The 25,631-nt window shown below is 36.3% G+C and overlaps 3 pseudogenes; all 3 read right to left on the reverse strand.

Moving 5' to 3' along the window:
* Window positions 1-12,401: 12,401 nt before the first annotated feature.
* Window positions 12,402-13,897, reverse strand: LOC149169957 (putative F-box/LRR-repeat protein 8 pseudogene; annotated as a pseudogene).
* Window positions 13,898-15,673: 1,776 nt separating this feature from the next.
* LOC149169958 (putative F-box/LRR-repeat protein 8 pseudogene) lies at window positions 15,674-18,199 on the reverse strand (annotated as a pseudogene).
* A 762-nt stretch (window positions 18,200-18,961) lies between these two features.
* LOC149169959 (glycine-rich RNA-binding protein GRP1A pseudogene) lies at window positions 18,962-19,961 on the reverse strand (annotated as a pseudogene).
* Window positions 19,962-25,631: the final 5,670 nt, after the last annotated feature.

Below are 25,631 nucleotides of genomic sequence, written 5' to 3' on the forward strand. Positions count from 1 at the left end.
TGAAACTAAATTTTTAATTTCATTTTCTCTAATCCCAATAATAACAATAAATTTTTAATCATTATTTTGTAAAAACAACTAATTTAAACAAGATTTCAAGAGATGATTTAAATATAAAAAAAAATTATTATTTTCAATTTCATTCATCATAAAATAACAACTAGGAAAATATTTAAACCATTCAACACCAAAAAAATTCCACTAGAAAAACGCCAATAATGAGGGGCCTATCTGCTTGATTATGACCATTATGTGTAACTTATTATTGAATAAAATACCAAAAAAAATTCCACTAGAAAAACGCCAATAATGAGGGGCCTATCTGCTTGATTATGACCATTATGTGTAACTTATTATTTTATTATTTATTCAAGTACATGTTTTTGGGCACTGGAAAATGAATTTGTATGCTTCACATGAACATTCCAGACAATTGTTTTGTTGGGAGGTTGGCGTCTACCATATTCAGTGGATTCCTTCATTAAAATATGGAAAATCTCATAAAGCAGTGTTCGTGTGATGAATATATATTTATTCAATACCTCAAATGTTAGCGGAAATGAATTCTTTATAGATGTTTATATTTAATATTTTCGCGATTTTGAATTCGTTTATATGTTTAAATATGTATTTAAAAAAAAAAACACCTTAGCCATCACAACGTCAATTAAAAAACCAAAAAAAACATAAACCAGGAAAAATTGAAAATTTATTTTTAGTTAAATAGAGTAATGTTTATTTGTTAAATAATTTAGTAAATATTTATTTATTTGTATCTTTTATTATCAGAAGTTTTAAAATATTTTAATTTTAAAATTTTAAAATAAAATTTAAATTATCATTACAATTATTTTTTGGATCATTTTATTTAAATTCTATGATCTTTAAATATTTAAATTATATGACTTATGATCTTTAAATATTTAAATTATATAACTTGTGTAATTCAAATTTGTAATTCTAATAAATTTTTTACTAAATTTAAAATAATATTAACACAAAAATATAATAAAAAACCCAACATTTTTTTTTTAGCTAATGCAAGAGTGGTGCTTTTTATTCAAAATGTTGCTTTTTATTCAAAATGTTCAAAGGGTAAAATTACATAAAATACAACCAACCACATGCTAAACCTTTTAGCCTTAGGTAAAAGCCTCACCAAAATACAAATCCACCAACTAGGTCCTAAAGACCCAAACAACAGACTCGTAGTAACTCAAATCTTAAATAAACAATTCGTAAAAGGTCAAAAGACCCGGACCCACCAACCTGCACGCTTTTCCTGACCATTGATTCTCCTCGCCTGATCTAACGGCGAAGGATAACATCGCATGAACTAAAAGCACGGAAAATTACGGTGCGATAAATGACCTGGACCCACCAACATGCACACTTATCCTTGACCGTTGATTCTCCTCGCCTGATCCAACGGCGGAGGATCATATCGCATGAGCCAAAAGCACAGAAAATTACCACACGATGAGGACGGTATTCTCTCCCTAACCTTGGCCACGTGTTGCGTGGTGAGTGGAATCGCTCCCGGCTTGAAGGGCATGCGATAAACCAGAAACCACCCCGAGGGCGGTATTGACACCACAGGAAGTAATGTGAGGGTTTTGAGTATGCTGAGAAAGCCTGGACTCCAGCCCCTGGCACCATCCCATCTCCTCAGGCACATGAACCAAAGGAAGATGAAACTCCATCTGTCCATTTGTCCATCCGAGAAGCACCGTCTACCGAGCAACTTCAACCTGAGACCTGGGTTTGCACTTACTTGGGTTGAGGAGGCAAACAGAGACCTACATTCCAAATGTGACATCACTTCTGAAATAACACTTCATAATGAATCCAAATCAACTAGACCCCGTCTCTGTGGCTCTGTTTTGAAATAACGTTTTGTCCTCATCTGCCTGATCGAGACAATGCTTCCTCAATCTATTCTGAGGCATCTCTTGCCAACTCAACTTGACCCTACTTTTGGTACAGAGCACCCCTTGATTGGTTAGAATGTCTGCCAATTTATTTGTCGTCCTTCGCACATGAGTAAAACTCATTGTTCGTAAGCGCAGAAGGTCAAATTGAATCCTTTGAAAGACCTGAAGCAGCCTCCAGTGTCTTGACACATTTTTCGGCTCTGTGCCACAGCAGATTCTCTTGACCAAGTTAATAATTAACTCAGAATCAGTTTCAATTATTATATTCTAGAGATTATCCTGCTTTAGGAATTCTAAACATTGCTCAAGTGCGATTAATTCCATTTATCGTTTGTGGCTCTTCCCAAATCGCAATGGAAAATAAAAACGATGCAGCCATTTTCATCCCTTAACACCCGTCCAAAACCAACAATACCCGAGTTGCCTTTTGAGGCCCCACCAATGCTGCATTTCAAAAAACCATGAGGGGGAGGATGCCAATAATCTGGCTTATTTTCTAGTTTCATCACTGTCCTAACCATGCCCTGTGGTATAAGCCCCTGCATACCCAACTGAAGGAGTATCTGCATTTGATCTTCTGAAGGTGGATTCTTTGGGGAAGTTTGACTAAAGTACCTACCATCTCCTTAAGTTGTCTTAAGATCTGCTCAAAAATGCGTTGGGAGGAAATTTTTTCATTTTTGAAGATTCTGTTGTTCCTTTCTTTCCAGACATTCCATATTATGAAGCTTGGAGTTAAAGCCCAAGCTGAGCGAAGAAATTCATAATCAGAGAAGTTTCGTCTCCAGTTATTTAGGGTATTGATAATGCTTCCTTTGTCCTTGTCTGTCTATTGGAAAATTGTGGCAAAAGTATCCCACAACCTAGAGGTGAAAATGCAATTATTGAGAAGGTGCTCCATTGTTTCCTCTTGGGCTTCACAAAGCTGGCATCTAGAAGGTCCCTGAACACCCCTCTTCTGAATGTTTTCCCAAGTCAGAATTTTCTTATGATGTACCATCCACATGAAGAGTTTGATTTTCATCCATCCTTGATGCCTCCATAGGTTCTACCAAACCCTGTCCAGTACATTGGAATCCAGCTCTAAGATTATGCACTTTGCATCCTTAAGATTGAAGGTACCTTTATTGTTGTTGCCTCATCTAATTTGGTCATGCCCCTATGAAACTAGAATTTTCCTTTGGTCAAACATTGTCAAAAGTGCATCAGCTTTTGCTTTCAAGGGGATGTCATCCCTGTATTCTATATTCTTCCAAGTTCTCCATTTTCCTTCACTATTAGTTTGATCCCAAAATTATTTTACCCTGAGTAATCCTTTGGTATTGGTTTCTTCCTTAAGGTCCGAAAAGTCCTCTCTTAACAGTGTAGGTTCTTGTTGCCATTTATCCTCCCAAAAAAAAGCAAGATCTCCCAGGCTTTATTTTAGAAGCTATTTTTTTGCACTAAGCCTCTATTCTCCTAGACTTTATTCCAGATGTAGGAGCATTTTATGACGCCAGTCGTCTTTATGTGATCATCATCTTGCCAAGTGATAGCGTATTTTTCTTTCCAAATACTAGCCCACTGAGCCTTTGGATCTTTTACCCAACGCCACCATAATTTTGCCCCTAATACTTTGCTTAGTACTTTTGGATCATCCAATCCAAGGCCTCCATGGTTTCTAGGTTTGAAAATCTTATCCCAGGCTACCAAGGCTCATTTCATTCTCTCCTCCCCCTTACCCCAAAGAAAGTCTCTTTGAATGGTTCTAAATTGTTGCAAAACTCGTTTTGGAGTTGGAAGGGCTGAAAGCATGAACACTGGGATTGATTGATGTACCACTTTCGTAAGCACCAATTGGCCTGCCAAGTTTAAAGATCTAATAGTCCATTTCTGAATTTTATCCTGCATCTTATTAATCACCAGCTCCAAAATGCTCTTGTGCAAAGGTTTATTAGTTAGAGGAACTCCCAAGTATTTGGAAGGAAGGACATCCCTTTAAAAGGCCATAATTATGGAGATATTCCTCTGGATAGTGATATTGGTATTAAAGAAAAAAAATCTTTGATTTGGAGAGATTTACCTCCATACCTGTAGCCATGGAAAAGTCACACAAGATTTTTTTATAAGCTAGTGCTTCTTTGACCGTGGGGATACCCTGCAACATAGTGTCATCAAAAACTTGTTGATGGGTCGAAGCCTGTCCAGTCTTAGTGAGTTGGAGACCCTTGATGTTACCCACTTCTTTCGCATGCTTGATAGACCAATCAAGTCCTTCCATCATGAGGATGAAGAGAAAGGGAGAGAGTGGATCTCCTTGTTTGAGGCCTCTTGAAGGAGTAAAAGTCTTGGAAGGAGAACCATTAACCAGAATTGAAAAGCTAGAGGAAGTTACCATGGCCATAACCCATCTTACCCAGTTATGGTCAAATCCAAAGGCTAGAAGGAACTTCCTGATCTAGGTCCAATTCAACTTATGATAAGCTTTGGCTATGTCCAATTTCATAGTCATTCCCGCCTTCCTATTGCTTAACAATGAATGCACCACCTCATGCGCTTGAATGACGTTATTAAGGATTTGTCTACCCTCCACATAACCTGATTGCTCCCCAGAAACTAGAGTAGGAAGAAGGGGTTTGAGTCTATTGGCAATAACTTTGGATATTATCTTGTACACCACATTGCACAAAGCTATGGGTCTAAACCTGTTTGGAGTCTGAGCATTGTCCTGTTTTGGGATCAAGGAGATGAAGGAAGTATTGAGCACTTTCAAAATGGTTCTATTCATTCTGGAGTCCTCCACTACATTCAAAATATCTTGTTTAACAATGTTCTAGCAAGCTTTAAGAAATCACATTGAAACCCCCAGGACCTGGCGCTTTACCATTCTGCATTTCTTTGATGACCTCACTAACCTCCTCTTCAGTCACTGGCCTATTGAGATTGTAATTATCCTCTCTTGTTACTAGCTTGGGAATATGCCTTGTTAAGTCCCTGATAAAATGAGCTCTGTCTGAAATGGTCTCCTCTGCTATACCTCAAAAGTGCTAAACTAACACAATTTCTATATCTTCATGGGTATTGAGTAGATGACCTCTAGCGTCCTTAATCGAAGAGATCCTTTTGTGAGATCTGTTTGTCATGGTGGATCCGTGGAAACATCTAGTGTTTCGCTCCCCTTCTTTTAGCCATTGAACTCTTAATTTTTGTCTTCAAAATATTTCCTCTTGTTTACATAAGTTCTCCCAGTCTTGATGATGTTTGGTGACTTGATCATTTCTGACTCTATCAAAGCCATCCGTGATAAGGGCTTGATTGAGTTCCTGCATTTTATCTTCAACAGCTTTTTTTGCTTCAAAAATATTGCCAAATTCATTCTTGTTCCAATCTTTGAGTCTGAGCTTGATGTGTTTTAGTCTTTTGTGTAGCAGAAACATTCTTGTACCCTGAATATGCAGATCTTTTGTCCACCATTTTGCAATGTTGCTGATAAAATCTGGGTGGGTGAGCCAGATATTCTCAAATCTAAAAGGTCTATTCTTGGGGGTGCCAATGCCTTGAACCTCAAGTTGTACAGGCCAATGGTCTGAGCCTCCAAAGGGGAGAATTCTCACTATCATTTCCTTGTCGGTGAGCATAAGGTCCTCTGAGATTATGAATCTGTCTAACTTTGAGGCGACTTGAGACTCTCCTCCTCTCTTATTGTTCCATGTAAAGAGGCCATTACTCATATCAGCATCAACTAGCTTCATATTGTTTATAAACGTTTGAAATGCTATAGAGTCATTGCTTAAAGTTTTGGTTCCGCCTTTTTCTATGAAAGTGATTTGATCATGTTGAAATCCCCACCCATGATCCATGGTACTCCTGCATGTCTATCTCTTAGTTCCATAAGAGAATCTAAAAACCTGAGTTTATCGTCTAATCTTTGGGGGCCATAAAAATTTGTAACTAGATATGTCTCCTTATCTCCCACGGGCTGAAAACCATTGATAAATAATTCCTAGATTCCTCAGCATCTATTACGCCAATCTTTTGGCGGTTCCAAAGAGTGAGTATGCCTCCTACTGTTTTATCTGCTTTGACCTCTAGAAACTCATATTTATTGAGCCATTTTCTATGTCTTTCTTTTATTTTTTGAATGGAACATTTAGTTTCCTAGATAAAGATCATATCCAGAGCTTCTTGTTTCATTCTATTGCTAAGTATTCTTTGTTTTCTTTTACTACCTAAACCTCTGATATTCCAAGACGTAAACTTCATTATGAAAGATTTGTAAAGGAGTAGCTGGTTAGGTCTTTCATCTTACCTGAATCTATCATTAGCTTTCTACATTCCATCAATAACTCATTCTACTTTTTTCTGCCTCTTTTCTTTCTTGGATTTCTAGGAGCTAATCCTGGTGTGGTTTTCATAGTTTTCACACCTTCTTTGCCCTACCTTTCATTGTTTTTTTGCCTTTCCAGCCCTCTAGCCTGAGTTTTCCATAGGAACAACTGCTGTACTCTATTGACTCTTCTTGAGGTAGTGAGTCTACCCTTCCCATGGTCCCCAGTTTCAAGAACCCATCTAGATCTGGGTGTTCTCTATCAAGAATATCCTGTAGTTCATGATCCTCCATTTCCATCTCACTCTGGGTCATTTCTTGGTCCATTTCCAGTTCTCCATCACTCAGTGTAGTCTCTTTTTGTTTATTAATGTCCTATGTTTTCCCACTATTTTCTTCTTTCTCCTTCTCCCCTGGGCTACCTTCCATTACCTGATCTACCTTTGTTATCTCTTCCTCTTCTTCTAGTACTTGGAACCTGTTCAGACTGGCCTGTTGCCCTTCTGTTTGATGTTTCTTTGGCCCCCTTTTGCACCCTTTTCCTCGATATCCCACTTTGTGAAAGTTTTTAGTGTCTTTCACTGTGGTAGCTTTACTTTTGTTCTCTACTTTACTGAGAGGGCAATCTCTAAATAGGTGCCCATGCTCATGGCACCTGCGATCTCTGAAAGGAATATGTTCATAATCTACTTTTTACACCCACTCTTCATAAAAAAATTCCAAGATGACCTCATCCGATAGAGGTCCAGAGAGATCCATCTCCACACATATTTGTGCGAAGGAAGTATGTTTTCCCCTTCTGGTGGCCTTAGATGCTTTGACAAAATGCCCTAATTTGTTTCCTATAGCAGATAACGATTCAGTTTGCCAGTAATCAAGAGGTAAGGAATAGAGTCTTACCCAGACTGGAACCGAAGTGAAAGTCTCTCGCTCCGGGACAAAATTCATCATCTAAGGCCGCATGTAGAGGCCTGCAACTGCATAGAAGTAGGGCCCTCCTTCAAACACCCTGTCTTTGTCCTCAATATTTGTAAAGACCACAGTGAAGAAACCCTTTGACCCAAGATGTAGGTCTATGCCTCCTTTTGGTTTCCAGTGGTATTTAATCCATGCTTGTAGTGCCTTTTCTGTGGGCCATAATCCCATGAATTTACAATTGATAGCATAGGTCCGCATGTGGTCCCTCTGCACCTGCAGAGTAGGATCATTTAAAACTACTCTCGTTGTGACCTCAGCCTTGGGTTTACATGGTCCCTTTTGCGTTTTGTTTTCTGCTTCTGGTTTCTTATCTTCTTCCTCATTTTCTTTTGTTCTATTGTCCTCCCTTGTTTTGGTTAAATCTTGTTCCTCTTCAATGTTCCTTTTCCCTTCTCCTGAAGGACCTCTGGCAGTTTCTATCGGTTTCTTACCTCGGCTGGCCACAACCTGATTGTAAGAGGGAGTAGAGCTCCCCCTTTATGCCCCTCCATGGAAATCAATGCTTGTAGAAGCCTGAAACCCTAGCTCCTCATCCTCAAACCCATCTTCCTTCCCTGTCATCGGGAAAAATCTTACATTATAAAAAAAAATAGCCCGAACACTTAAAAACACAACTAAAATACTTTTAATGCAAAAAAAAAAAAAAAAAAAACAAACAACAAATCCAAATTTAAAAAACAATGTAGCTGACTTTAATATATTGAATGGTCAAGGCTAGTATTATGTAACCTTTTTGGTTAATCAAAACTTATTCGTCTGTCCTTTATGGTCATGTGTTTAAAGGTTTATCGGCTAATTTGTAAATTAACATAATGCCTATTTTCTAGCAATATATCTCTTAATTATATGTATTAGTACATGAATGATCTATATTGAATTAATAAATATTATATTATAATATAATAATAATAATAATAATAATTTTTATAAATCATAAAAGAATTAATAATTTAAAATAAATTTAATATAAATAAAAAATTATATATATATATTGAAAATTTAATATATATTTTATATCTCAATTCCAAAATATACGCTTAACAATTCTAAGCACTCTATATCAAGATAGGTTGTTGGACGGTAATTGTACTTTCTCCTTGATTTGTTTCTCATGCCTGCATCTATCATATATCATTCAACCACTGAAATCATGTTTTTGAACCCCTGTGCCAACTTGTGCATTTGTTTTAATGTACTGAAGTAATATGACAGAAAATTTAGAGTCATGTATTTGCACTCGTGTACCAACTTATGCATTTGCTTTAATGTACTGAAGTAATATGACATAAAATTTAGAGATTTTCCTCGAACGTAACATCTATCGTTAAAAAAAAAACTGATAAAACTTGAATTAATCTAATGAATTCTTCAGAGTTCTATGCTAATATCGATTTCATATATATATATTAAAAGTTTTCCATGTTATTATGAAAGATTTTTGCTCTACCATTGTGATGATTGTTAATACTTACAAAAAAAAGTTATTATTATCAAATCCAAGAAGGACACTTACACTAATTTTATGTATGACAATAGTAACTTGGAGAAAATGTCTTCTTACAAGTACCTAGGAATTGATATTCATCACAAGCTCAACTAGAACTACAACATTGAGAAAAAGATTAATGGGGGATGTAAAGCTTATTTTGGTCTTGAAAATAATTGTAAAACGACAAACCTCATAATGTGGGATAGAAATAAGTTACTCTTTGAAACTTTAGTCACTCTGGTTATCTTATATGGATATGAGGTTTGGGGTTGTAGCGTCTCTAGAGAATCCTAGAGAAAGATTGAGCAAATCCAGAAGTGGTTTATAACGTATAACCTCAAAGTTAAAAGCAACACATCCTATCCTATTCTCCTTATAGAAGTGGGTCTTTCCACTATGCTTCTATTGTGCAAGCACAAACTCAATAACGTAGGAGACCATAGACTTCTTAAGCTAGCTTTAACCTCGATCCAAAACCACCTAAGGCTCAAACGAGGTTGGTATAAAGACATGAGGTACTAGTTAAACCATTGGGAAATCGATGAGAATGTTGCATTTCAAAACATTAATAACATTAAAATATTATTACTTCTAAGTTCAAAGAAAAAATTTGGTGTGACAAAGATTTAGCAGCTAAAAGAAAATTAAGATATTATAAGTAGGTCATCAAACCCACCCTAGAAGATAAAAAATATTTCTTTGCTTTAACTAGTTCAAAGAAGAAAATTAATATAGCGAAGATTAGAAAGAACTCTCATGAGTTCCATACTGAAACAGTTCGTTGGGCAGTGCCTAAAACACCATGGAAGGAAAGGTTCTGCCATATCTGTGAGAATACAAACATCGAGGATGAAAATCACTTTCTCTAAGAGTGCCCCACTTCCTAGCCTTTTACGTTATCAAAATTACTGTTGTCAAAATTACTGTGAGCTCGGGAGGCTTCTCTCCAAGCTTTTTAAGCATAGAAATAAAATCTTAAATCAAACTAAATAATTTTGTTTCTTTAGGTCCAATAAACCAAAATTTGATCTAATTTCTCTAAAATAAAGTAACTCAAACCACAAAACAAAATCCAAAAACAGTGCCTCATTTTGTTTACGTTATATTTAACACTAACACTCGTCAACTTTGAAGAGAGATGCTAGTAGTTTCACACCTGGATAATCCATTGCTTCTACGGCACTTCCAAAATTGCAGCGTAGGATCACGTGCTCTCAATTCCAAAGTCGAATATGCCATCATAAAATAGATTTCCTGTCAAATTATAACTAGCATTTGCACCAGATGTTGCAAAGGAAACACTGTAAGGCATAAATTGAAGAACGCAAATACAACAAAAAAATATTTTCATAAAGAATAAAAATACTTATAATGAATTTATTATTAGATATTCCTATATATTGCACTCTATATTAGCCCCACTAATTGTTTCCCTTTCTTAATGTAACCTTTCACCACTATGGTCACTATAATATCTAATACAATATGTGTCTTAACCAAAAACCATTATGAAAGTCAAAATAATTATATGTCCCATATCCCATATAAACCATAATATACTTTTATCACTCTTGGAGAATTGCAAACCCTTCCAAAATGCAACTTCTAACCACTATTACCTTCTAATCCTTAAGGGAATAACTCTATTATTAAGTAAACCATAGTGCAATATGATTTTTAACACAATGAATTCTAGAAATTATGACCCCTAGTACACTCTCATCATAAAGACATTGTAACTCCTAAAATGTTACAACACATAAACTTTAATACCTAGCACATTAACTGTAACATTAAAACTATAACCTATATGTACTTAAAGTGGCTTAACATAGTGAAGGTAAAGAAGAATCAAGTGTGGCTCCTTCAAATTGAATCCCATTGAAGGGGATATAAAAAATGTTGACTATTATGTAGATGATATTTTGACTATTGACATTGAGCCCAAAACCATTTTATCGGAGAAACCTATGGTAATGATGTTGATGGGTACTCATAATTCTCGCATTAAATGATATAATGATGGCTTAAATTTTGTAAATCATTTAAGGTCTTAATGTTGGTATCTCAAGCCCTTTTCAACTATTATGCTTTCACAACCTGAATTGTATGCATTTAAAATTTTATAGATTAGTATGTTTTTTTCTAATTTATCCCTAGATGCACTAACATTAAGGAATATATGCATTAAAAATTTTAGAGATTAGTAATTTTTTTTCTAATTTAACCTTAGATGCAATAACATTAAGGAACAAATACATACGACATGAAGAGCGTAGCCATAGGGGTTAGGGTTATGTTTGAAAAATATCGTCTTGATTGTTTAGACATTCCTGGCCCTAACAAGGCATATAAGATGAACATTTTTGGTGTTGTGGCAATCAACATGAACAACATAGGCGTAGGGGTTGGGTTATTTTTGAAAAATAATGTCTTAATTGTTTGGACATTCCTGTCCCTAAAAGGGCATACGAGGAGAAGAACCTTTTTGATGTTGTTGTTATTTCAATATATAACAGCACAAACTTGTGTTATTTTATAGCATCAGACTAAAACGTAGATGTAAGTAAAAGAATGAACCCAATCTTCCATGCAGGAAGACAACAAGTATATAATGTGGATGAATCACAGCTCTTTTGAATTTTATGTCTGTAAAGGACACATAATAAGATCATATAATCTTTATATAGCATATAGAGGCCAACTAGAGAATATCCCATCACATATGTGCTACTTTCTATTGTTCAAATAAATATCAATGCCCAAATTGTGAACAGTTGTTGAACATCAATCTTACCCTAGATGTTAAATGTATTGCAGAGTTTTTCTCAGCAAATGCAAAGGCTAGTAAAAAGACAACTACTATTTTCAAAGAATGGTATGTGCAGACTTATAAGAGGAAAAATAAGAATGGTACATACAAACTTATAAGATGAAAAATAGAAAAGTTTCCAAGCATATAACCTCTTCCCTAATAGTTAACAAACGCCATGAAGCAAAACATGTATGACAGGATTCATCTTTTCAGGCATTGAAATACCAGAGGCCAAGAAAGAAGAGAGCATGAGATAGTATAGAAATTAGATAAATTAAGCATAGCCAAAACAATTCTACATGTACAGAGACAAGTGCAGAATGCGCCTGAAACAAGTCAAAAATGTAATTAAGATTGTTAAAGAATCACCAACCCAATGGAAACGGACCTAAACATTGTAGCCAAAACTTTGAATGACAGCTGACCGATTATACAAGGAAGAATCTTTAAAGACATGAATTGCTTGTTTACTGAAAGATGGTGAAATGCACTGAGATGCATGGATCTATTCTAGAATTTAATTTTGTTTCAGGCATTGCAAGGAAGCCCTAAGATACATGACTTAGTTTCATAAACAAACAGTAGTGTTCTGCAAATACAATATGAGGTAATAGATTTCAAATTACATATTATAGATTTGATGGAACAGAACATGTACCTACAACAAGAAACAAAATAGGCTCTAACTTCAACATCATGTAGACCTGTTAGGAAATAATCCAGTTTGGAATAGAATATAAAGGTTTACAAATAATGGCTACGAGAATTTCCAGATGTTCACAACAGTCATGCGTCCTAGAGGTTCCTTGAAAAGAGAGAATCGTCAAAGGAAATCAATAAAATATAATAAGCATCCTTTCATATATCTACCTCAGAAACTTAACCACGAGACTGGCCACCAGAAAAAGACCCTCTGAGCAAATTGGAAGCTGTTGTGCCCAATTTAGTCTTGATTAAGTGACCTCTGCTTCCCCATAGCACATGAGTTGATTCTCTAATGACTCTGTCATCCCCAAGCTGAAGAGACCTGCTCTGATCATCCTCTCCTACTGTCCTAGAACCACCATCAATAGCAACGATTAGAGAGGCTCTTTTTTTTGAACTTGACATACACTTTTGGATGTTACTACTTTACACCTTTTCACCTTTAATTTTATAAGGCTAGGGTAGCCATTGGCAATTTTCATAAGACCTTCATCAGATATTGGGAAATTTTCAATGCATAGCTTCTTCAATGCTATGAACTTACCTGAAATACAAGACATCTCCTTGTCCCCAACACTATCACTGTTGCAGAGTGCCATTCTTTCCAGCACAGGGCAATTGGAAGCCAAGGCACTCAAACTCTCAATCGAAATAGCAATGCCCATAAAGACAAGTTCTTGCATCTGATGACACTTGTTTGCAATGGACAGTAACCCTTCCTCACCAATTCTTTTGGACTTGCCACTATCAACATGCACCTTTCTCAGTTTCCTACATCCATTTGCAACTGCATAAATACCTCTATCAGGACAATTAGACACCCTGCTCATATAAAATACTTCTAGCTTTGAGCACTTTGAAACAGCCATCAAACCTCTATCACCTAAATGCATGTTTTCAATTTGCAATTCCGTCAGCTGTTGCAAGTTTCTAGTGCTGATTTCCAACAATTGATCCCAAGACCCTGAATTCCGTGATAAAATGAGCGTCCTTAGACACTTGGATCCCGATAATAGTGGGGCAAATAGCTTCCCGTTATAAAGATCTTTAAGGCACAATCTTTGTAGCTTACCTTGCCCTGGCCCTATTCTTTCCGTTTGAACATCTAATCTTCTAAGTCTTTTAGTTGTAAGATCTTCCAGTTCATTGCAATTCTTAAGTATTGAGTTCAAACCCTTTGCTCCAAATCCACATGACCCGCATGAAAATTTCTTAATAGGAACACATACAAGTGAGAAGGACTCTAGACCCTCATCAGTAATCTCAATGCATCCCTTCAGTTTGATCTTCTTGAGATGAGTGAAACTCTTTCCAATTAAAGAAAATGCCTTGTTGTCAATGCTGGGAAATTTTCTGGAGCATTTCAGAGCCAGAATAGTCACATGTTCAAATCTAGTGATCAGAGTTGGAAGCAAGGAGGAAAGCTCAGTTCGAGCAAGGAAAACTAGGCGTTACCTACTTTTTGATTCAATGAGGTGCCATCTACTGCAGACTAGGGAGCAAGCATTTCGATCTTCGTTTGTGAGCTTTTGGAAAATCGAGGCCAAGCATTCATCCGGTAAATATACAACGAGATCCCGCTCTGGATACACACCAAACTGTTCGACCTCGTTATTCTCCAGAAAAAGGCCCATTGGTGGAGGAGATAAAGAAGAGCTAGATTGACCCATCAGACCTAAGAACTCAATCAAAAAATATTCAATTAGCTTAAGAATAAGTTACGGGTTAAAAAACAGAAGGAAACAAACAAATTTGATCTGAAATTGTGCTTGACCAATTCTAGAACACTCCCAAGACAAGGTGAGAACATGGGTCCCTGAGATCTCGGGTCCCTATGGAACTCTCCCAGGTGAAGCTGAGTCCCTCTAGAAGAACTCGAGTCCCTAATAAGCACAAGCATAGAGTTAGGTTTGAGATGAGCTCTTAACTTGGAACTCTCCCAGGTGGAGCTGAGTCCCTCTAGAACGATCCCTGATAAGCACAAGCATAGAGTTCTGTTTGAGCTGAGCTCTTAACTTGTTTCCAGTTAAAAATACTGCCTTGATTGTTTAGAGTCTTAGACATTCCTGAATCTAAAAAGGCGTACGACATGAACAACATAGCCATAGGGGTAAGGGTTATGTTTGAAAAATACCGTCTTGATTGTTTAGACATTCTTGGCCCTAACAACGCATATGAGATGAACATTTTTGGCGCTGTGGCAATCAACGTGAACAACATAGTCATAGGGTTAGGGTTATGTTTGAAAAATACTATCTTGATTGTTTGGACATTCTTGTCTCTAAAAGGGCATACAAGGAGATGAACATTTTTGGTGTTGTTGTTTTTTCAATATATAATAGCATCAACTTGCGTTATTTTATAGCATCGGACTAAAAATCAGATGTAAGTAAAAGAATGAACCCAATCCTCCGTGCAAGAAGACAACACGTATATAGTGTGGATTAATCAGAGCTCTTCTGAATTTTACGTCTGTAAAGGACACATAATAAGATCATATAATCTTTATATAGCATATAGAGGCCAACTGAAGAATATCTGATCACATATGTGGTGCTTTCTATTGTTCAAGTAAATATCAATGCCCAAATTGTAAACAGTTTCCGAACATCAATATGACCCTAGATGTTAAATGTATTGCAGAGTTTTTCTGAGCAAATGCAAAGGATAGTAAAAAGACAACTACTATTTTCAAAGAATGGTACGTGCAGATTTATAAGAGGAGGAAAAATAAGAATGGTACATACAAATTTATGAGAGGAAAAATAGAAAAGCTGCCAAGCATATAACCTCTTCCATAATAGTTAACAAATGCCATGAAGCAAAACATGTATGACAAGGATTCATCTTTTCAGGCATTGAAATACTAGAGGCCAAGAAAAAAGAGAGCATGAGATAGTATAGAAATTAGATAAATTAAGCATAGCCAAAAAAATTCTACATGTACAGAGATAAATGCAAAATGCACCTGAAACAATTCAAAAATGTAATTAAGATTGTTAAAAATCACCCACCCAATGGAAACGGACCTAAACACTATAGCCAAAACATTGAATGCCAGTTGACCAATTATACAAGGAATAATCTTCAAAAACAGGAATTGCCTACTTACTGAAATATGGTGAAATGCACTAGGATGCATGGATCTATTCTGGAATTTAATTTTGTTTCGGGTATTGCAAGGAAGCTCTAAGATACATGACTGAGTTTCATAAACAAACAATAGTGTTTTGGAGATAAAATATGAGGTACTAGATTTCAAATTACATATTATAGATGTGATGAAACAGAAACATGTACCTACAACAAGAAACAAAATAGTCTCTAACTTCAACATCATGTAGACCGGTTAGGAAATAATCTAGTTCGGAATAGAATATAAAGGTTACAAAGAATGGCTACAACAAAATACAATAACTATGCTTTCATATATCTATCTCAAAAACTTAACCACGAGACTGGCCACCAGAAAAAGACCCTCTGAGCAAATTGGAAGCTACTGTGCCCAATTTTGTCTTGATTAAGTGACCTCTGCTTCTGCATAGCACATGAGTTGATTCTCTAATAACTCTGTCATCCTCAAGCTGAAGAGACCTGCTCTGATCATCCTCTCCTGCTGTCTGTGAACCACCATCAACAACAATGATTAGAGAGGCTCTTTTTCTTCTAAACCTAACAGACACTTTTGGATGTTACTGCTTTACACCTTTTCACCTTTAATTTTATAAGGCTAGGGCAGCCGCTGGCAAACGTCACAAGAAATTTATCAGATATTGGGAAATTTTTCATGACAGGATTCATCTTTGTAGGTATTGAAATACCAGAGACTAGGGAAAAAGAGAGCATGAGATAGTACAGAAATTAGATAAATTAAGCATAGCCAAAAAAATTCTACATGTACAGAGACAAGTGCAGAATGCAACTGAAACAAGTCAAACATGTAATTAAGATTGTTAAAAATCACCAACCCAATGGAAACAGACCTAAACATTGTAGCCAAAACTTTGAATGGCGGCTGACCGATTATACAAGGAAGAATCTTGAAAGACAGGAATTGCCTGCTCACTGAAAGATGGTGAAATGCACTAAGATGCATGGATCTATTTTGGAATTTAATTTTGTTTTGGGCATTGCAAGGAAGCCCTAAGATACATGGTTGAGTTTCATAAACAAACAGTAGTGTTCTGAAAATACAGTATGAGGTACTGGATTTCAAATTACATATTATAGATCTGATGAAATAGAACATGTACCTACAACAAGAAACAAAATACACTCTAACTTCAACATCATGTAGACCTGTTAGGAAATAATCCAGTTCGGAATAGAATATGAATTTTTACAAAGAATGGCTACAAGAATTTCTGGATATTCACAACAGTCATGCGTCCTAGAGGTTCCTTGCAAAGAGAGAATCGTCAAAGGAAATCAATAACATACAATAAGCATCCTTTGATATATTTATCTCAGAAACTTAACCATGAGACTGGCCACCAAAAAAAGACCCTCTGAGCAAATTGAAAGCTGTTTTGCCCAATTTTGTCTTGATTAAGTGATCTCTGCTTCCGCATAGCACATGAGTTGATTCTCTAATGACTTTGTCATCCCCAAGTTGAAGATACCTGCTCTGATCATCCTCTCCTGCTGTCTTAGAACCACCATCAACAAAAATGATTAGAGAGGCTCTTTTTTTTCTGAACCTGACAAACACTTTTGGATGTTACTGCTTTACACCTTGTCACCTTTAATTTTATAAGGTTAGGGAAGCCATTGGCAATCGTCACAAGACCTTCATCAGATATTGGGCAATTTTTAATGCATAACTTCTTCAATGCTATGAACTCACCTGAAATACAAGACATTTCCTTGTCCCCAACTCTATCACAGTTGCAAAGTGCCATTCTTTCCAGCACATGGCAATTGGAAGCCAAGGCACTCAAACTCTCAATTGAAATAGCAATGCCCATCAAAACAAGTTCTTGCATCTGATGACATTTGTTTGCAATGGACAGTAACCCTTCCTCGCCAATTCTTTTGGACTTGCCACTATCAAGGTGTACCTTTCTCATTTTCCTACATCCATTTGCAACTGCATAAATACCTCGATCAGGACAATTAGACACCCTGCTCATCTAAAATACTTCCAGCTTTGAGCACTTTGAAACAACCATCAAACCACTATCACCTAAATTCATGTTTTCAATTTGCAATTCTGTTAGTTGTTGCAAGTTTCTAGTGCTGATTTCCAACAACTGATCCCAAGACCCTGAATTCCATGATAAAATGAGCGTTCTTAGATACTTGGATCCGGATAATAGTGGGGCAAATAGCTGCCCGTTATAAAGATCTTTAAGGCAAAATCGTTGTAGCTTACCTTGCCCTGGCCCTATTCTTTCCATTTGAACATCTAATCTTCTAAGTATTTTAACTGTAAGATCTTCCAGTTCGTTGCAATTCTTAAGTATTGAGTTCAAACCCTTCGCTCCAAATCCACATGACCCGTATGAAAATTTCTTAATAGGACCACATACAAGTGAGAAGGACTCTAGACCCTCATCAGTAATCTCGATGCATCCCTTCAATTTGATCTTCTTGAGATGAGTGAAACTCTTTCCGATTAAAGAAAGTGCCTTGTTGTCAATACTGGGAAAATTTCTGGAGCATTTCAGAGCCAAAATAGTCACATGTTCAAATCTAGTGATCAGGGTTGGAAGCACGGAGGAAAGCTCAATTCGAGCAAGAAGAACTAGGCGTTGCCTACTTTTTGATTCAATGCGGTGCCATCTAATGCAGACTACGGAGAAAGCATTTCGATCTTCGTTTGTGAGCTTCTGGAAAATCGAGGCCAAGCATCCATCTAGTAAATATACAATGAGATCCCGCTCTGGATACACACCAAACTGTTCGACCTCGTTATTCTCCAGAAAAAGGCCCATTGGTGGAGGAGCTAAAGAAGAGCTGGATTGACCCATCAGACCTAAGAACTCAATCAGAAAATATTCAATTAGCTTAAGATAATTTTATGGGTTAAAAAACATAAGGGAACAAACAAATTTGATCTGAAATTACGCTTGACCAATTCTTAACCGCCTAACAAAGGGAAAGCTGGATATTTTCGGCAAAAACCTAAATTTTGAGACTTGAGGTAACAATTCCTAATAGTCCAACAAATGAAAACCAAGAATTTTTATATGGTGAATCTCGAGGAGAAGCCCGTGCAAACTCCAGCAGCGAGAGAGATTGAGGTGCTGGAGATTTGTTAAGAACCCAGAAGAATCAAGCAGCGACTTCATATCTGGGCATCTTAGGTGCAGGTATTGCAATGAGGACAAATGACAGAATTCCTCTGGTAAAGTTTTGAGATGAATCAAATCTAACATACAAGTCACCACAATATTTTCGATGTACTTCATTTGTCCAATGGACTTTTGGAACATTGAAAGAGGAGCATAAACATGTAGCTCCCACAACTCCAAAGGTGCCTCCCACGCAATATTCATCTTTCAATAGTAAGAAAAATACAGAGATGATAGCTTTTATCTACAAAACCCTTCAAATGCATTCCAGAGCTTGTGCTAGTATAGCAATTGCAGCAACAATCTACCATAAAATTACGGTGGCAAAGTAAAAAAAGAGAATAAATACAAACTTGTCTTTAGCCCTAACCTAAGATTTTGCTTGCCACCGTTTTTTCAATTTGGTTCATACCACTTCTAAAACCCTTATATTCTTCATTAGAATCGAGGGAGGCGGGCAAGAGAAGGGACAGTTGTTCTAGCGACCTGGTTATTCTCCAGAAAAAGGCCCATTGGTGGAGGAGCTAAAGAAGAGCTGGATTGACCCATCATACCTAAGAACTCAATCAGAAAATATTCAATTAGCTTAAGAATAAGTTTATGGGTTAAAAAACAAAAGGAAACAAACAAATTTGATCTGAAATTGCGCTTGACCAATTCTTAACCACCTAACAAAGGGAAAGCTGGATATTTTCGGCAAAAACCTAAATTCTACGACTTGAGGTAACAGTTCCTAACAGTCCAACAAATGAAAACCAAGAATTTTTATATGGTGAATCTTGAGGAGAAGCCCGTGCAAACTCCAACAGAGAGAGAGATTGAGGTGCTGGAGATTTGTTAAAAACCCAAAAGAATCAAGCAGTGACTTCATGTATGGGCATCTTACAGTAGCCACGAGAGCCACCACCTCCACCACTGCCCCCATTTCCTCTGGACTAGGCTGGAATAACGGTGATGCTCCTCCCGTCAAGCATCTTGCCATTCATTGCATCGATGGCATCCCTCATCGATTGCTCATCGTTGAAGGTCACGAAGCTGAATCCACGAGATCTATCGGTTTCCCGATCATTTATAATCTGCAGAAAACAAATCCAGAGACAAACCCTTAGAAACGAACTTTATTCGTCAAACCCAAAACCCCGAAGCAAACCGTAGTTTTGAGAAACCCTCAGAAAATGATTAAATCTGTGAAAATTCAGAACCCCAAAAGCAAACCCTAATAAAACCTATCAAATTCAAACCCCAAAAATAATAAACCCTAATTATGACGAAATGGACATTACCATGAGACTTCGAGAGATTAATACACAAATAATGGCTTTACCTTGGATTCCATGACTTCGCCATAGGGGCTGAAAGCCTCCTGCAGGCTTTTGTCGTCAGTAGACCATGCAAGACCTCCAACGAAGCATCAAAACTCAACATTTGCTAAAGCCATCTTCTCATAGTGAAGTTTAAGAAAACTTGACAGAACAAGAGAGAGTAAGAAAGCACTAACACAGGACCAGATCCAGGACCAGAATCGAAAGCGAACGGAACCAATATGAACCAGGGACAGGCCGCACTATAAATGAGTGAGAAAGTAGGGTTTGGGCTAGATAGGAATGGCGCACACTAATATGGGCCTTAGATTTGGAGTGAGGAATCACAACTGTGAACTGTTTCTGCAACGAATTGGTAACCACCTTGATCGAACGACTGACCCTTTTGCAATCATCTAACATATAATCTTGTGATGCACAAGATGACAGGTGTGTAGAGAGGGGAGTTCATTTCAGAGGGAAATGCCTTACGGCGTAATTACATAGAGGAGAGTAGATGCTTTGTTTTTTATTTTAAAATGAAGATGAAGATCTTGAAACGATGAAGTCGTCAAAATAAGAGAATGGTTGATTAAAAGGAAATGTCATAATATAATACGGTTCAGATCAGATTTGGAGGTCACTATTTTTTCACGTTTTAAAATTGCCGAAAAATTTGAGATAAAATATTAATTTGTATTGTTTAAATTGATTTTTTATTATAAATATAGATTCAGCACCCTAAGAATTTTTAAGAAATTTTGACTGTAAAAAAATTATCTAGCAAATATCTAATTTCAATAATTTTTTTTAAAATTAAACAAATAAAACTTTCAAAAAATTTCTTTAAAAAATGAATTTGGGAACCAAAGAAAGCAACTTATTTTAGGCCTATGAAGGAGGAACAAGAAGGACATTGGTATCAGATTTGTCGTCCATAGCAGTGACCGCACAACACCACGGGGACTGTAAAATTATAGGGTGCTTTTAAATTTTTTTAAAACAACTTCTTTTAGGCGTTGTGAAGGAGGCACAAGAAGGACATTGGCATCACATTTGTCGTCCATAGCAGTGACCGCACAACACCACGCGAACTGTAAAATTATAGGGTGCTTTTAAATTTATTGATGGGGTCGGATAGAAGAATTTTATATTTTGGAATTGGATCAGTAGATAACTTAAACAAATCTCACTCCTGCCCATTATGTTATAAAATATTCTTCCAATATATAAGATTACTCCATTCTTTCAACCTTTAATTCTTTTATAAAACAATGATAATATTGATTAAATTACAATATTTGTTTTTGTTATCTAAAATAATATTATAAATATATAAATGAATTTACAACACACCTCAAATTTTAGTTACCAAGATAAAATTTGGAATAGGAGTAGAATTCAACACTATAACATAAATTTCTAATAAAAGATTTTCATCTCATAAAAAAATTAATATCATATATTTTAAAGACTTTCCTTCGGGTAACAATGACGTATTTTCTTTATTTTCTTCTTGGAATGTCTAATAACTTGTAGTAACTCTCAATAATATAAAACCCTTGTACAATTCTCAAAAAAGCAGTCACGCTTTTTATCTAATTTTTTTCCTTTCGAAACTTAATTTTAAGATTTTTTTAATTTCAAAATTTCTTTTATGCAAAATCTTTTTGAAACAAATAAGTATATATTTAGAAAATCAACCACTTCCTATCATTTTAAATAAGTATATATTTAGAAAAGCAACTTCTTCGTATATTTTAAAATATTTTGGCAAATTCTCTTCTTTTCCATTTTCGTTTATCTCCAATTTCATGAATATGTTTCATTTCCTTTCGTATTATGTAAATGTCATGCCTCCGCTATATATTTCCTAGGCCAACTAATTAGCATCCTATGCCAATGAATGAACTATTTATGTAAATAAACTAATTATGAAATATAAATTAGGTACTTATCATTTCCTATATACATGCCTCACTATCTATTTCCTAGGCCAACTAATTAGCATCCTATGCCAGTGAGTGAACTATTTAGTTAAATAAACTAATTATGAAATATGAATTAAGTACTTATCATTTCTTATATATACCGAATCTAATTTCATCTAACTATTCCATATTCTAATACAAGTGTAATATGCAAGTCTACATAGTGTAATATGCAAGTCTAATATGTAGTGTTTCTACTTGGTCCATATTTTTTTTATGTAAAAAGTAATCAATAGGAATTATTAAATATTTGAACAAATTCATAAGTTAAGTAATCAATAGGAATTATTAAATATTTAAATAAATTCATAAATTTAATAATGAAATAAATTTGAATACGACTAAGGGAATTAACATAAGTAATTAATGGACTAAATAATCTTGGAGCAAAACAGAGATAGGTGAATAGATAATTTTGGATGAAATATTAGCCCCTATCTCATCCTTTGTTATAGAAGTTAAGAGTTTATTGAAATGTGTTTGTGGAAATTTTATTCGATCTTTAACTAACAAACTATTATTTAACTTTAACTTTATATTTAAATTTGTACTCATCATAGTTCAGTGACAATAAATAATCTATGATAGAATTTCTATGTCGAAAGTTTCAAAATAATATCAGGTAATTAGTGTTATATTAATAGTGTGTTAAGAAATTCATATCTAATATAAAAAATTACAATTTGTAGTATATTTAAAAAAAAAAATTAAAAAAAAGAAAAATTATTACACAAAGACTTGAGAGTGAGTGTAACATATTTCGAAAAAATATTTTATATTTTATATTTTTAAGTTATGATTAAAATCATTATTTTTTATTTTTTATTTATAATTTATAATTAAAATTGGGAAGACAAAAAATAAAATACTATTTATTATAGTGCTGATTTATTTTTATTTTTATTTTTTTATGGGGTAGTCTAAACAGACTATTTTTTTGCCTTGAAAATCATGAAAATTCTGGATAAATTCCTGTGGGGATTTTTGTAAATCAAGGTTACAGTTGTTAAACTTTAAGATTTCTGGTGTCTTAGAGGTTTTCAATGGAGCTGAATCCATTTCCACCTTCAAAAACATGATTTAACACTGTTTCTGTAGGATTTGCAAAAATTCCTTTACGCCGAAAGTGGGCCCCTCTATAGACTTGTCCTCTTTTTATATTACACTATGATTTCAAATTGAATAGTGAAAATATATAATATAGATAAGGGTTATTAAGGAAAATGATTGAACCAAGTTCATTCAATAATAAAAATAAGCAAAAGAAAAATATAGAGAAAATCAACAAAGGAAAAATCACTACTTTATTTTTTAAGTGAGAAAGAAGAAAAAAAAATTATTTTAATGTCCACGAGGCTAAAGATAGCCCATGGGATCAGAAAGGTAGCCGCGTTTGGTACGTGATTGATCTCTAATGGTTGGTCGGTCTTTATTGATCCCTGCATCGCTTTTCCAAGTTCTTTCCTAACGATATTTGCACCGATCACCTGAGAGGGCCTGTTAATGTACTAAGACGCTAGGCGGGCGTCTTCGAGTCGAATCGGAACACGAGCTGCCAGTCGGATCTTTTCTTCTGTTCCGCGAGGGACTGATGCTGTCGCGCATGCCTTGAGCTTAAGGAAGGCTAGCACATATATATATATATATATATATATATATATATATATATATATATATATATATATATATATATATATATATAGGCTTTCCCGCCCGTGTCCACGTCCATTCTCAGATGTGCACATATAAAGATGCGCGGTTGCTCTTCATCTACTTGATGTATTCGGCCCTTTTTCTATGAAGCTTCACAATAAATACTCCGAGCTTCTCGACAAACCCCTCGCTAAATAGATTACCCCAAGAGCTAGCTACTAGCATATGTGCATAACTTTCCCTATTGTCTTTGAAGGCCTCACATTCTAAAATGAAATGTTTTTCTGTTTCCACTTTTCCGTAAGAACAAAAAATGCATACCCTTTCCTCCCACACTTCTTTTGGCCTTTTCTAGCACCCTCTTTCACAATGGAGTTGATGAGAATTAGTCCTTAACTTAAGAATAAGAATTTTGGCTCTCCAAGAGATATTTCCTTTATGTATGCTTTTGGTTGATGATTATGAGTGAGATTAAACACTTAATATAGTAATTTTTTAGATAATTTCAATATAGTTTCCATAATTAGTAAAACCTTAAACCTAATAACAAGTATTGTGGGCAGTGCACCATGGACTCCGGATAGCAGTTAGAAACGACTATATGAATCTTGAAATCGAAGGAGATTCACAAATTACAATCGATATGTTAAAGAAATTAAGGGATGGTAAGAGCTGGGATCATGTAACGAAGAGTTGGCGGACAGCAGGGATCCTACAGGATATTGAGGGACTGCTGAGTAGGATCGAATATACAATAATAAACCATGTACTGAGAAATGGAAACCGCGCAGCTGATCTATTGGCCAATTGGGGAAGTGAAGGATCGACCAGGATCGTGGATGGCAGCTGGACATCATTACAGGATGATCCAAGTTGGAACGAGTTAAAAAATTTATTAAGTCAGGATCATAATGAAGCGACCGCACAGGGAAGGAATAATTAGACGCCTCCAGATTATGGGAAGGAGGGGGAAGGACAGGGTAATCAATGATCGATCAAAGTGTCTGCAGGATCAAGATTATGAAGTTAAAGTCATGAAGGATGGCAGCAATCAACCCACGGGAAGGATGAGCATCCCAAGGAGAAAAACGGGCAAGGTACCGAGGAGGAGAGGTGGAAACGTCAGCGAGACAGTGATCGTTTCCCATCATGATAGAGCATATGGAATGGGTATTAATGACGAGGACAGGCAGCAGAGAAGTTTCAAGAAGGTAAGGTGGCAGCGCAGCGATAATATAGGGCCTGCATGCAATCGAACAAAGCAAAGGGAGAAACCAGGAGAGAAGCAAAGCAGAGTGAGGAAGAGTAGTAGGAAATTGCAACAGAAGAAGGCCAGTAAGATGGCAGAGCACCAAGACAGGGGAGCAGGAAGGTGGACGAGGAGCAAGGCAGCAAATCCAGCGGAGAAAGGAAAGAGCACGGTCGAGGAAGCTTTGCAGAAGATATATCTTACTATCTAGGACGAGTCGGAGGAAGAGTTTGACATCCGGAATTATATTTTAGACGAGGAGCCCCAACGAGCAACGCATGGAAAAGAGGGTAAGGGGAAGGTGCACGAGATGGAAAAGGGAGACCGAGAAGAGGAGGATGAGGGTCAGGAAGACGACGAAGAAGCGGAGGTTGGCAGACGCGGACGGAGCAGAGGAACGCGAGGGCGCGTGAACCAGAGAGGGAGAGGGGGGATTGGAGGACGAGGCGGCCGAGGGAGTAGGAGTGTGAGATCGGAATTTGAGGAGGGAGCAGCTAGTGAGGTAAGAGGCAGAAAGAGAGGTAAGAAAGATATGAGGAAAAAATTACAGGAAGCAGAAGAAGCATATTACCATGATACAAATCCAAATATCAGAAGGATTATTGATCATTTAGAGGAAGAAGCTATGCAGGAGATTTCAGATCCTGAAATGGAGGATTGGGAGCAGTTCCTCCCTGATCCGGGGCATACGAGAGGACGAATGTCCCTGTATAAACAATCATTACATGTTTATTGGGGAATGAAGCGGTTATTGGCCAAAGCAATGGAGCAGGTGGCTATGGAAATGGCTGAATTGGTCCAAGGAATTCCCACCATGAAAAGGGAATTGAAGAATATCCAGGTTACTCTACTTATGCAAGACAGAAAGATGGATGAGATTCTGCAGATGCTTCAAGCGGGTGGAATGGGAGTCA

The sequence above is a fragment of the Pinus tabuliformis genome, chromosome 4_2 (genome assembly GCF_031772625.1).
Source record: "Pinus tabuliformis cultivar Carrire ecotype Pingquan chromosome 4_2, CPIR1, whole genome shotgun sequence".
Lineage (NCBI taxonomy): Eukaryota > Viridiplantae > Streptophyta > Pinopsida > Pinales > Pinaceae > Pinus > Pinus tabuliformis.